Below are 13,921 nucleotides of genomic sequence, written 5' to 3'. Positions count from 1 at the left end.
CAGTGATAGAAGTGAGGGGGAATACTGTCAAATTTTCAGGCGGGAAGTGGTGGAATACCAGGGAGGTGCTTGGGTACAGTGAAGTAGAAGAAAGAGATTGATCAAGAATGTGTGAGGATAATGGCAGAGACTAGCCACAGTGCAGAAGCGAGACAAATTCCTGTACTAAAAGGAGACCAAGAACACTGGAGGATTATATGTGTACATAGAAAGGGGGACTAAAGAATTTGGGTGCCAATATATGCTGCTAAGGAAGGGAGAGGTGTTATGTTTAGCTTTTATGTTACCTGACAACTGTATGCTGTCCTCTAGGGACAGTATGCTTCCACTTCTGGAATCCGGTTTATGGATTCTGAGAAGCAGACGGTTATAGAGATCAGGCACTTATCAAGGGCTGTTTCATGTATCTTAATAACGAAGATATTCTTCAATTGCCATATCGTCCTGTCGTCTTTAAAATAAAGAAAAGCCATCAAGGTGTCACAGAATAAATATGACACTCTTTATCACAACAAGTACTTTTTGAGTGTTGATGAATTATTAACAAATTAGAAGTATAAGAAAAACATTTTAACAATGTATCTCTAGAACAAGCCACAAGGATTATAACTTCCATCATTGAGAAGGAGGAAACAAGTGTAAAAAACCTACAGCGAGATGTCATCAGAGTGTCTCAGTCAATTTTAGGCACACTGTACCACAGGCAAAACTTGAACAAGAAAATGTATCAAAGTGTTTAAAAGTCTTTATAATAAAATACACCAAGGAAGGGAGGTGCTACCTTACACCTGTAACATAGTAGTATCATTGTGTCACTAACCAAGGAAACATCCCTACCAAAGTAGTAACCTGGCCAGAAGTGTACAGATCTTCATGATATTAGAAAACGAATAAGAAAAGAAAAATTATAAGTACTCAAAATGAAAATGTCATAGCAATTCATACCCAACTAATATTGCTAACATTCTCAACCAATTGAGCATGTGAATATCACAAGATATACTTGTGAATTACATTTACAGTGAAACTTGCTAAATTCAAATCGGAGAGAACGTACCACATGCAAAAATAGTAAAATCTGTACAGTAACCAAAATTGAAATATGTAAGGAATTAATAAAGTATCATAAAGTAAACATGCAAACAAATCATAACTGCAATCCTGTTAGGCCTAGAAAAGGAAACAAATGCACATCAGAGCAATGTCACAGTGTTACATTCTTCCATTGTATATAGAGCCAGATGTACAAAGCTATTTAGCATTTCATAACGGGCCGAATTCCTTTTTTGCCCGTTAGAAATGCTAAATAGCCTTCTGGCATGTGCAAAGGCTGTTTAGGAATCACAAACTGCAATTGAAATCGCATTTTACGTCACCCAAATAGGAAATCGCAAATAGGGATTTCCAATTTGTTATTTCCTATGCACTTGTACAAAGCATTTCCTAAATGCAAATTGGGCATTTTGCAAATGCTATTACTGTCGACTCAAAGTGATGGTAACTATGTGTAATTTTTTTTTAAAGCACTCCAAAATGTTTTTCTAAGTGAAATAATGTGCACCACTTTTTCGGGGTACAGCAAGGAGGGTCTTAGGCTTCACGTCACCCTTGCTTTAATATTTTCTAATTTGCGATTTCTTGAAGGTAATTGCAAATTAGGAAATGCAAAACAATTCGTACCTATTGGACTTTAGGACCAAAGGAACACATGGTTTGGTATTACCTAAGCATCGAAGTGCTGCTCTTCTGTATTAATTGCCATTAGGGAATCTCAATTTTTGTACATTCCATTTTGCATTTCCTAAATGGCGGTTTCTAAGGGGTCGCTATTAAGGATATGCAAAATAAGTAATTGGTACATCTGGCCTTTAGTCCTTTAGTGATGCTGTAACACCTAAGAATCTAGTAATACTCAGCTTGAGTGTCACCTCCATGTGGAGGTCTCTTAATCAACTCAATGATCTGTAGTTTGATATCATTAATTGAATGATTAAACTCTAATAAGTGAGCGACCAGTGCGGGCAGATAGGATTTTACAACAAATTCAACTTTTATGTTGTGATAGATGTGACTTAATTTTTTGTTTAGTTTGGCTACATAATCAAATTGCCTGGACACCAGATGACATATACAACATTTTGGAAATTTCAGTTGTTGTGATCTTTCAAATTATGTATAATGTTACCATGGATGAACTGTTTGGTATGGCTAGTTGAAGAACACACTATACAATCTCCACATTTGAAGGGGCCCACAATCTTGTTCTGTCCCTTATGGAGGCTAGATATATCAAATGAATTTGCTTTGAGAATTTTGATTTGAAATTTTTAGCACATTATAGTAATAATTGCATAGTTTTTTGGACCTTGCCATTTTGGCACATGAGGGTAACCAGGCTAAGCCCACCGCTCGCAATACCATACTTCAGTATATTAGCCACCATCCTATGGGCCTCAAGGATGGCCTCTCAGTTTCTTTATATTTGAAAAACTTGCAAATTTAAAGATGACTATTTTCATGTAGCTAACAGCTTAGCAAAGAAATTGAAAGTCCAAGGCTACCCCACAAGATTGATAAAGCACTGTCAAAAATGTGCCATATATTACCACAGAGAATTTTTGGTGACCCCTAGGGCCAAGAAAACCATGGAAAAGATTGTGTGTGCTACGACTTTTTCAAAACAGACTAATGCTGTGACTAGGATTTTGAAGAAACATTGGCATTTTATTCAATGCATGTTTACTTTGTGTTGTTTTATTGATTCTGTACATGTATCAATTTTGGTTACTATAACCGATTTCCATTTTTGTATGTGGAATCTTTTCTCAGACTTGCATTTTGCAAGTTTCACTGTAAATGTAATTAACAAGTATATCTCATATGCCAAATTTGTTGAAAACTTTAACAATATCAGGTGCTGTATGAATTACAATGACATCTGTATTTTTAGCCTTCCTTGAATCTTGTGATATACATATGCCCAATTGGTTGAAAATGTTAGCAGTATCGATGCTGTATGAATTGCTATGACATTTGCATTTTGAGTATTTATAATTGTTCTATCTTTTAGTGTAAGACTTTTCAACATTTTGATATGTTTGCTTGTTCAAGTTTAGCCATTGGTACAATGTATCTTAAATTGACTGGGCTACCCTGATTACATATTGCTGTGGGCGACAGTTTTTTCCACTTGTTTTCTTCCTCTCTATGATGGAAGTCGTAATCATTGCGGCTTGTTCTAGAGATATGTTGTTAAAATTCACCCTCTACAAGTGGATGTTTCCAGCATGTTATATTTTGAAGGGTTGTAGTTTTTCTCATAATTCTATTTTGTTGTTAATTCAAAAACACTCACACAGTACTATTATGATAAAGTGTGTGACTGATTTACCCTGTGACACCTTGATGACTTTTCGTTATGGGTGAGAATTTCCTTTTCTTTCTCGTTAAGCGGACAGTTGCTGCATTGTTTTCTGAGTATTTATTCTGATTTGGTCGCGTGTTATCATTTATTTCTATTTTTGTCTTGAGATATTGACTTGTAATCGGGGAATTTATATTCTTGTAAATAAAGCCTTAGGTTACAATTTATTTATGTCTGTGGTGATTAGTATCCCTGAATTTCAGAACGGTTTGTACTCGTGTCACTTTAATTTGAGTGACTCTTCTATGTCTATACAGATCAATGCTTCTATTAACGCCGTTCACTGTGGGGGTTAGATATGGTTTATTCAGCGAGGCTCAGGCTTGATGAACACGGAGGGTAGCACACCGTTGATAACTGGTAAGTGCTATACCCTGAGGGTGCTTTTCTGATTGCTGTTGTCGGGCTGTACGAATGGAGAGGTCACTGACCCAAATGGTCTTCTTTTTTTTTTAAAAGACTCACCACCTCATAGTGAAATTGAATGTGACTATCCTGCCTAAGCTGCGTAAGTGGGATGGGTCACTGCACCTAAAGGTCATGTCTTTTTAATTTTAGGGGATGCATCACCTCATATGGAAATTGACTGTGACTACCCCGCCTAAGCCGCAAGAGTGGCAATTTTCATGTTGTTAAGGTTGTCAGTTTACAGGGTCACTTTAAGTAGTGGTGTCCTGAGCATGTGGCGCAACAAGTCGACATTTTAGTTCGGTGATGGTATCACATTTTGAGTCTATTGTTGTCTTGATTTGGCACTTACATTTATGGCATATACACACCTCAGTATCATGGTTGTCAATTGCAATTTGGTTCACCTAGTGTATGGGTTACATTTAAAAAAAAAAAATGTCACCTTGAATATATACCATATTTCATTACTTACTTTAAATTGGTGATTTGGCTCAGATTTTTTTCTAGAAAGACTGATTTTGGATGTAATCGCCTAGTCCCTAATTTTAAATGATGGTCAGGACATTGGTAACATGGCCATTATTGCCAACTTTCTTTTATTTCTATCTTTATTATTTTTCCACTTACTGAAGGTGCCCTACATATATCTTTTACAGATTCTTTGGATTTTCACTCACAAAACTATTCTCTGTCCTGATGATGCCCTTTTGACTCCTGTGGTCGAATCACTGTTGATGCTTTATTGGCGTTTGGGTAAGGATTGACACCCATCATTTTTCCACTTTTATTTATGGGGTATGTGATGAAGTTATAGCCCCATTGCCTCCTTTCTTTTCTTTTGTAAAACACTATGCAATGTTCAAATGCTTTTTGTTTGTACAATATGTTGAGCAATAAGTATTCAAGTATTGTACTGTCTGTGTTGTATTTTTTAAAGCAAATCTACAATAATAATTTCTAAAATCATATATTCTTGTGTGTGCACCTAATATATTATTTTGTACTCATTGTATTGTCTTTGATGTGAAATTGTTACTATTCCTGAAACCATTGTCATTCACATATATTTTACTGCCCCTTGTTCTAGGTCAGTTGTGCTACCCCTGTTGTGTTTGAATGTTAGGAGAGATAGCATCTGCAATATTGTTTACATTTGCAATTTTATGCCTGTAGATTTGATGGTTGTCTTTTGGAACGCTTACGTTCAGTACAGTAGGATTTAGTTGATCATTGTGACAAGTCAGTGAAAACAGCAATAGGTTTGATTGGTGTGTGTCCACAGATGAACAGCGTCACGAGAGGTTCCAAACAATGCTCGGATGCCGCTCGCAGCAGTGAAGTGATTCCCATACTCAAGTCCCTATGTAGTGGCCTTAACGGGGGTTCCCGAGTTAAATGATTCGGCCAGGGAATCCTTCATGTCACTAAAAAACAAAGTTGCTGACTGGCTGAATAAAAAAAGAACACTCCTAGCCCACACTTACAGTGAGATTGTGATGGTTCGAAGGGTGTCCTGGGTGGGCCATAGACCCAAAAATATTAATGGCGACTGCATTTTGGTTAACTTCAGGGACCCAAGGACTGTAACCCATATATGTGGCTGGTGTATTGTGATCCCGGGACAACTATACAGCCACTCCCACTATCTTACTTTTATCCACCTGCTTCTCTGTGCTACAATTCAGGGACGGAGGCAGATTGGGTGAGAGTGGAAGCGGGAGGGGAGCGTAGGACGAACAGGGACAGGTCTGATCAGCCCCACTTGTCTACCCACTTTTCTAATTATAATCAGTACAGCTGTCTGGATATGGTCGATTGACCGCAGTTTAAGCAAGGTGGCTCTCTGGGACCCCGGCAAGTGGCTGGACTCAAGAATTTAGTGACAGTGTCCAGTGGGAGCCCCAGTAGCAGTCAAGGAGATAGGACTGAAGGTAGTAGCCCGGATTTCATTAATTTCCCACTGTCACAGGTCTGCCCACTTTCCCTTATTACAGACCAGCTCAATCTGGCTCCAGGCCCAAATATTCTATCCATTTCACCAGGCTCTCCTACTATTGTTAGATCAAATGAAATAGGCTTCAGGGCCTAGGAATGGTGTTCTCCCAGCAGTGGTAACCTAGGTTCATTATTGATACTGTCTTGGAATCTAGCAGGCTTAACCAACAAAATGGCTTGCCCGGAGTGGGGAGCGCTCATAGATAAAAATGATGTATGTCTCGTTCAGGAGACTTTGGCCAGAGAGGACCAAATATGTGGTGGTTTTGCCTCATTTAACGTACCAGCACACTTGGGGGGGAGGGACGCCCGTCAGGGGGTCTTACCATCTGGGTGGGCTCCCACCTGGGATGCAAGGCTATGTCAGTGAACACTCTCTTTGACGATGTCCAATGTGTAGTTCTAGAATGGCCTAACGCCTTTAAGCTTGCTCTGGTCAATGTATATTCTAGACCTGTTAGTATAACCAGTGAGTCAAGAACTATTAAGGAATTGCCCCTCTTCCTAAATACCATCACTAGTGACACTTTTCTTTTGGTAGGGGGTGATCTGAATCGCCACTTCGAGCCTCTAACAGGCATGAGGGATGGCACATCCTTGGAAGAGGATGATTTCTGGTCAGTACCAGCAACCCAGGCGCCCTCGCCTAGGTCATGGACTTCCCTAGCCATTCAGATCACAGCATTAACTCTCAACCATTCAATTAGGGCCTGTAATGGTTGTGTGCAATCAGACATCCCACCCAAGTGTACGTTTAATAAGCCTGGACAGGAGTCACGGCTGGATTATATACTAGTTGAAACTAGTATGGCCAAGGGTTATCGACTTTAGAGTTACCCCAAGAGTCGAGAGTGATCACAATGCGCTAATCCTGGAAATAACCCTGCCCGGAACTGGCAAAGATACCTCTAACAGCTCGGATGACCCTGATATTAGGATGACTCTATCCAATGATAGACATAGAGTCAGGTGGGACAAACTAACAGCACACCCCGAGGATGTTTGTCAACTGTACTCACGGATAGTGCCCGCACTTGAAGAGGTTGGTGCTTTAATTACACAACCTCATCTCCCAGACTTTCATACTAAGCTTCAGGCCCTTTATGTGGATTTAACATCCACCTTAGCGTAGGTATTTAATCCTCATGTGACCAAACAGATTACAAGGGGCCACACAAGTTCATGGTATAATGCCGTCTGTAGAAAAGCCAAAGCAGAGCTAGTAATGGCTATGAAGCAAAACAATAATAAACCACAAATTCAAGCCAAGAGAACAGAATATAAACGTCTGACTAACTATGCTAGGCAGAATGGGACCAGTATAAGTGGACCAATTTAACCGCTGCCCTCGCCAGCAGAGACTGTCGTAAATTTTGGTCAATTGTGAACACAGGGTCTGGTGAGCCACTATCGGCTATTGAACCGAACATGATTCAGAAAAGGGGGTAGTGATGAACAGAGTGTCTGAATTAAGCAGACCACTCTTACCCAGTCCAAAGATCAGGGCTTGATCCATCACCGTTATTTATCTCACTGCCCCATCCCAGCTCAGAACCTGGCTATATGCAAATCAGTCTGTCCCTGGCCCAGTGCATCATGGGAACAGGGCAGACTAAACTACCAAGCCAATTCTTCACCAGAAAGGAGACAAGCTACCGGGGACCGGTTTCTGACATTTCAGTCGTCTTCGGCCCGGCTTGCTTGAATCCTGATGGAGCAGTGAGAAAGGGACTCATGTCTGAGTATACCCTGCCACACCTATAGTGGCCAAAAACGATTCAGAAAAGGGGGTGGTGATGAACAGAGTGTCTGAATTAAGCAGACCACTCTTACCCAGTCCAAAGATCAGGGCTTGATCCATCACCGTTATTTATCTCACTGCCCCATCCCAGCTCAGAACCTGGCTATATGCAAATCAGTCTGTCCCTGGCCCAGTGCATCATGGGAACAGGGCAGACTAAACTACAAAGCCAATTCTTCACCAGAAAGGAGACAAGCTACCGGGGACCGGTTTCTGGCATTTCAGCCGTCTTCGGCCCGGCTTGCTTGAATCCTGATGGAGCAGTGAGAAAGGGACTCATGTCTGAGTATACCCTGCCACACCTATAGTGGCCAAAAACGATTCAGAAAAGGGGGTGGTGATGAACAGAGTGTCTGAATTAAGCAGACCACTCTTACCCAGTCCAAAGATCAGGGCTTGATCCATCACCGTTATTTATCTCACTGCCCCATCCCAGCTCAGAACCTGGCTATATGCAAATCAGTCTGTCCCTGGCCCAGTGCATCATGGGAACAGGGCAGACTAAACTACCAAGCCAATTCTTCACCAGAAAGGAGACAAGCTACCGGGGACCGGTTTCTGGCATTTCAGCCGTCTTCGGCCAAGCTTGCTTGAATCCTGATGGAGCAGTGAGAAAGGGACTCATGTCTGAGTATACCCTGCCACACCTATAGTGGCCAAAAACGATTCAGAAAAGGGGGTGGTGATGAACAGAGTGTCTGAATTAAGCAGACCACTCTTACCCAGTCCAAAGATCAGGGCTTGATCCATCACCGTTATTTATCTCACTGCCCCATCCCAGCTCAGAACCTGGCTATATGCAAATCAGTCTGTCCCTGGCCCAGTGCATCATGGGAACAGGGCAGACTAAACTACCAAGCCAATTCTTCACCAGAAAGGAGACAAGCTACCGGGGACCGGTTTCTGGCATTTCAGCCGTCTTCGGCCCGGCTTGCTTGAATCCTGATGGAGCAGTGAGAAAGGGACTCATGTCTGAGTATACCCTGCCACACCTATAGTGGCCAAAAACGATTCAGAAAAGGGGGTGGTGATGAACAGAGTGTCTGAATTAAGCGGACCACTCTTACACAGTCCAAAGATCAGGGCTTGATCCATCACCGTTATTTATCTCACTGCCCCATCCCAGCTCAGAACCTGGCTATATGCAAATCAGTCTGTCCCTGGCCCAGTGCATCATGGGAACAGGGCAGACTAAACTACCAAGCCAATTCTTCACCAGAAAGGAGACAAGCTACCGGGGACCGGTTTCTGGCATTTCAGCCGTCTTCGGCCCGGCTTGCTTGAATCCTGATGGAGCAGTGAGAAAGGGAATCATGTCTGAGTATACCCTGCCACACCTATAGTGGCCAAAAACGATTCAGAAAAGGGGGTGGTGATGAACAGAGTGTCTGAATTAAGCAGACCACTCTTACCCAGTCCAAAGATCAGGGCTTGATCCATCACCGTTATTTATCTCACTGCCCCATCCCAGCTCAGAACCTGGCTATATGCAAATAAGTCTGTCCCTGGCCCAGTGCATCATGGGAACAGGGCAGACTAAACTACCAAGCCAATTCTTCACCAGAAAGGAGACAAGCTACCGGGGACCGGTTTCTGGCATTTCAGCCGTCTTCGGCCCGGCTTGCTTGAATCCTGATGGAGCAGTGAGAAAGGGACTCATGTCTGAGTATACCCTGCCACACCTATAGTGGCCAAAAACGATTCAGAAAAGGGGGTGGTGATGAACAGAGTGTCTGAATTAAGCAGACCACTCTTACCCAGTCCAAAGATCAGGGCTTGATCCATCACCGTTATTAATCTCACTGCCCCATCCCAGCTCAGAACCTGGCTATATGCAAATCAGTCTGTCCCTGGCCCAGTGCATCATGGGAACAGGGCAGACTAAACTACCAAGCCAATTCTTCACCAGAAAGGAGACAAGCTACCGGGGACCGGTTTCTGGCATTTCAGCCGTCTTCGGCCCGGCTTGCTTGAATCCTGATGGAGCAGTGAGAAAGGGACTCATGTCTGAGTATACCCTGCCACACCTATAGTGGCCAAAAACGATTCAGAAAAGGGGGTGGTGATGAACAGAGTGTCTGAATTAAGCAGACCACTCTTACCCAGTCCAAAGATCAGGGCTTGATCCATCACCGTTATTTATCTCACTGCCCCATCCCAGCTCAGAACCTGGCTATATGCAAATCAGTCTGTCCCTGGCCCAGTGCATCATGGGAACAGGGCAGACTAAACTACCAAGCCAATTCTTCACCAGAAAGGAGACAAGCTACCGGGGACCGGTTTCTGGCATTTCAGCCGTCTTCGGCCCGGCTTGCTTGAATCCTGATGGAGCAGTGAGAAAGGGACTCATGTCTGAGTATACCCTGCCACACCTATAGTGGCCAAAAACGATTCAGAAAAGGGGGTGGTGATGAACAGAGTGTCTGAATTAAGCAGACCACTCTTACCCAGTCCAAAGATCAGGGCTTGATCCATCACCTTTATTTATCTCACTGCCCCATCCCAGCTCAGAACCTGGCTATATGCAAATCAGTCTGTCCCTGGCCCAGTGCATCATGGGAACAGGGCAGACTAAACTACCAAGCCAATTCTTCACCAGAAAGGAGACAAGCTACCGGGGACCGGTTTCTGGCATTTCAGCCGTCTTCGGCCCGGCTTGCTTGAATCCTGATGGAGCAGTGAGAAAGGGACTCATGTCTGAGTATACCCTGCCACACATATAGTGGCCAAAAACAATTCAGAAAAGGGGGTGGTGATGAACAGAGTGTCTGAATTAAGCAGACCACTCTTACCCAGTCCAAAGATCAGGGCTTGATCCATCACCGTTATTTATCTCACTGCCCCATCCCAGCTCAGAACCTGGCTATATGCAAATCAGTCTGTCCCTGGCCCAGTGCATCATGGGAACAGGGCAGACTAAACTACCAAGCCAATTCTTCACCAGAAAGGAGACAAGCTACCGGGGACCGGTTTCTGGCATTTCATCCGTCTTCGGCCCGGCTTGCTTGAATCCTGATGGAGCAGTGAGAAAGGGACTCATGTCTGAGTATACCCTGCCACACCTATAGTGGCCAAAAACGATTCAGAAAAGGGGGTGGTGATGAACAGAGTGTCTGAATTAAGCAGACCACTCTTACCCAGTCCAAAGATCAGGGCTTGATCCATCACCGTTATTTATCTCACTGCCCCATCCCAGCTCAGAACCTGGCTATATGCAAATCAGTCTGTCCCTGGCCCAGTGCATCATGGGAACAGGGCAGACTAAACTACCAAGCCAATTCTTCACCAGAAAGGAGACAAGCTACCGGGGACCGGTTTCTGGCATTTCAGCCGTCTTCGGCCCGGCTTGCTTGAATCCTGATGGAGCAGTGAGAAAGGGACTCATGTCTGAGTATACCCTGCCACACCTATAGTGGCCAAAAACGATTCAGAAAAGGGGGTGGTGATGAACAGAGTGTCTGAATTAAGCAGACCACTCTTACCCAGTCCAAAGATCAGGGCTTGATCCATCACCGTTATTTATCTCACTGCCCCATCCCAGCTCAGAACCTGGCTATATGCAAATCAGTCTGTCCCTGGCCCAGTGCATCATGGGAACAGGGCAGACTAAACTACCAAGCCAATTCTTCACCAGAAAGGAGACAAGCTACCGGGGACCGGTTTCTGGCATTTCAGCCGTCTTCGGCCCGGCTTGCTTGAATCCTGATGGAGCAGTGAGAAAGGGACTCATGTCTGAGTATACCCTGCCACACCTATAGTGGCCAAAAACGATTCAGAAAAGGGGGTGGTGATGAACAGAGTGTCTGAATTAAGCAGACCACTCTTACCCAGTCCAAAGATCAGGGCTTGATCCATCACCGTTATTTATCTCACTGCCCCATCCCAGCTCAGAACCTGGCTATATGCAAATCAGTCTGTCCCTGGCCCAGTGCATCATGGGAACAGGGCAGACTAAACTACCAAGCCAATTCTTCACCAGAAAGGAGACAAGCTACCGGGGACCGGTTTCTGGCATTTCAGCCGTCTTCGGCCCGGCTTGCTTGAATCCTGATGGAGCAGTGAGAAAGGGACTCATGTCTGAGTATACCCTGCCACACCTATAGTGGCCAAAAACGATTCAGAAAAGGGGGTGGTGATGAACAGAGTGTCTGAATTAAGCAGACCACTCTTACCCAGTCCAAAGATCAGGGCTTGATCCATCACCTTTATTTATCTCACTGCCCCATCCCAGCTCAGAACCTGGCTATATGCAAATCAGTCTGTCCCTGGCCCAGTGCATCATGGGAACAGGGCAGACTAAACTACCAAGCCAATTCTTCACCAGAAAGGAGACAAGCTACCGGGGACCGGTTTCTGGCATTTCAGCCGTCTTCGGCCCGGCTTGCTTGAATCCTGATGGAGCAGTGAGAAAGGGACTCATGTCTGAGTATACCCTGCCACACATATAGTGGCCAAAAACGATTCAGAAAAGGGGGTGGTGATGAACAGAGTGTCTGAATTAAGCAGACCACTCTTACCCAGTCCAAAGATCAGGGCTTGATCCATCACCGTTATTTATCTCACTGCCCCATCCCAGCTCAGAACCTGGCTATATGCAAATCAGTCTGTCCCTGGCCCAGTGCATCATGGGAACAGGGCAGACTAAACTACCAAGCCAATTCTTCACCAGAAAGGAGACAAGCTACCGGGGACCGGTTTCTGGCATTTCATCCGTCTTCGGCCCGGCTTGCTTGAATCCTGATGGAGCAGTGAGAAAGGGACTCATGTCTGAGTATACCCTGCCACACCTATAGTGGCCAAAAACGATTCAGAAAAGGGGGTGGTGATGAACAGAGTGTCTGAATTAAGCAGACCACTCTTACCCAGTCCAAAGATCAGGGCTTGATCCATCACCGTTATTTATCTCACTGCCCCATCCCAGCTCAGAACCTGGCTATATGCAAATCAGTCTGTCCCTGGCCCAGTGCATCATGGGAACAGGGCAGACTAAACTACCAAGCCAATTCTTCACCAGAAAGGAGACAAGCTACCGGGGACCGGTTTCTGGCATTTCAGCCGTCTTCGGCCCGGCTTGCTTGAATCCTGATGGAGCAGTGAGAAAGGGACTCATGTCTGAGTATACCCTGCCACACCTATAGTGGCCAAAAACGATTCAGAAAAGGGGGTGGTGATGAACAGAGTGTCTGAATTAAGCAGACCACTCTTACCCAGTCCAAAGATCAGGGCTTGATCCATCACCGTTATTTATCTCACTGCCCCATCCCAGCTCAGAACCTGGCTATATGCAAATCAGTCTGTCCCTGGCCCAGTGCATCATGGGAACAGGGCAGACTAAACTACCAAGCCAATTCTTCACCAGAAAGGAGACAAGCTACCGGGGACCGGTTTCTGGCATTTCAGCCGTCTTCGGCCCGGCTTGCTTGAATCCTGATGGAGCAGTGAGAAAGGGACTCATGTCTGAGTATACCCTGCCACACCTATAGTGGCCAAAAACGATTCAGAAAAGGGGGTGGTGATGAACAGAGTGTCTGAATTAAGCAGACCACTCTTACCCAGTCCAAAGATCAGGGCTTGATCCATCACCGTTATTTATCTCACTGCCCCATCCCAGCTCAGAACCTGGCTATATGCAAATCAGTCTGTCCCTGGCCCAGTGCATCATGGGAACAGGGCAGACTAAACTACCAAGCCAATTCTTCACCAGAAAGGAGACAAGCTACCGGGGACCGGTTTCTGGCATTTCAGCCGTCTTCGGCCCGGCTTGCTTGAATCCTGATGGAACAGTGAGAAAGGGACTCATGTCTGAGTATACCCTGCCACACCTATAGTGGCCAAAAACGATTCAGAAAAGGGGTGGTGATGAACAGAGTGTCTTGTTGTAAATATTTTTGTCCACCCTAAGCGTGGAAGGGTATTCTCAGATGTGAGACCCTTGCTCATTGCACCATCAGGATTCAAGCAAACCGGGCCGAAGACGGCTGTAATGCCAGAAACCGGTCCCCGGGAGCTTGTTTCCTTCCCAGTGTAAGAATTGGCTTTTGTAGTTTGGTTTGCCCTGTTCCCATCATGCACTGGGACAGGAACAGACTAATTTGCATACAGCCAGGTTCTGAAACTGGGATGGTGCAGTGAGCTAAAAAACGGTGTTGGATCTAGCCCTGATCTCTTGACTGGGTGAGAGCTTTTTGCTTAATTCAGAGACTCTGTCCCTCACCACCCCTTGTTGTAAATATTTTTGTCCACCCTAAGCGTGGAAGGGTATTCTCAGATGTGAGACCCTTGCTCATTGC

The sequence above is a fragment of the Lissotriton vulgaris genome, chromosome 4_1, assembly GCF_964263255.1.
Source record: "Lissotriton vulgaris chromosome 4_1, aLisVul1.2, whole genome shotgun sequence".
NCBI lineage: Eukaryota > Metazoa > Chordata > Amphibia > Caudata > Salamandridae > Lissotriton > Lissotriton vulgaris.
The sequence above is the reverse complement of the archived record's forward strand: the minus strand, read 5'-3'. Positions refer to the sequence as shown.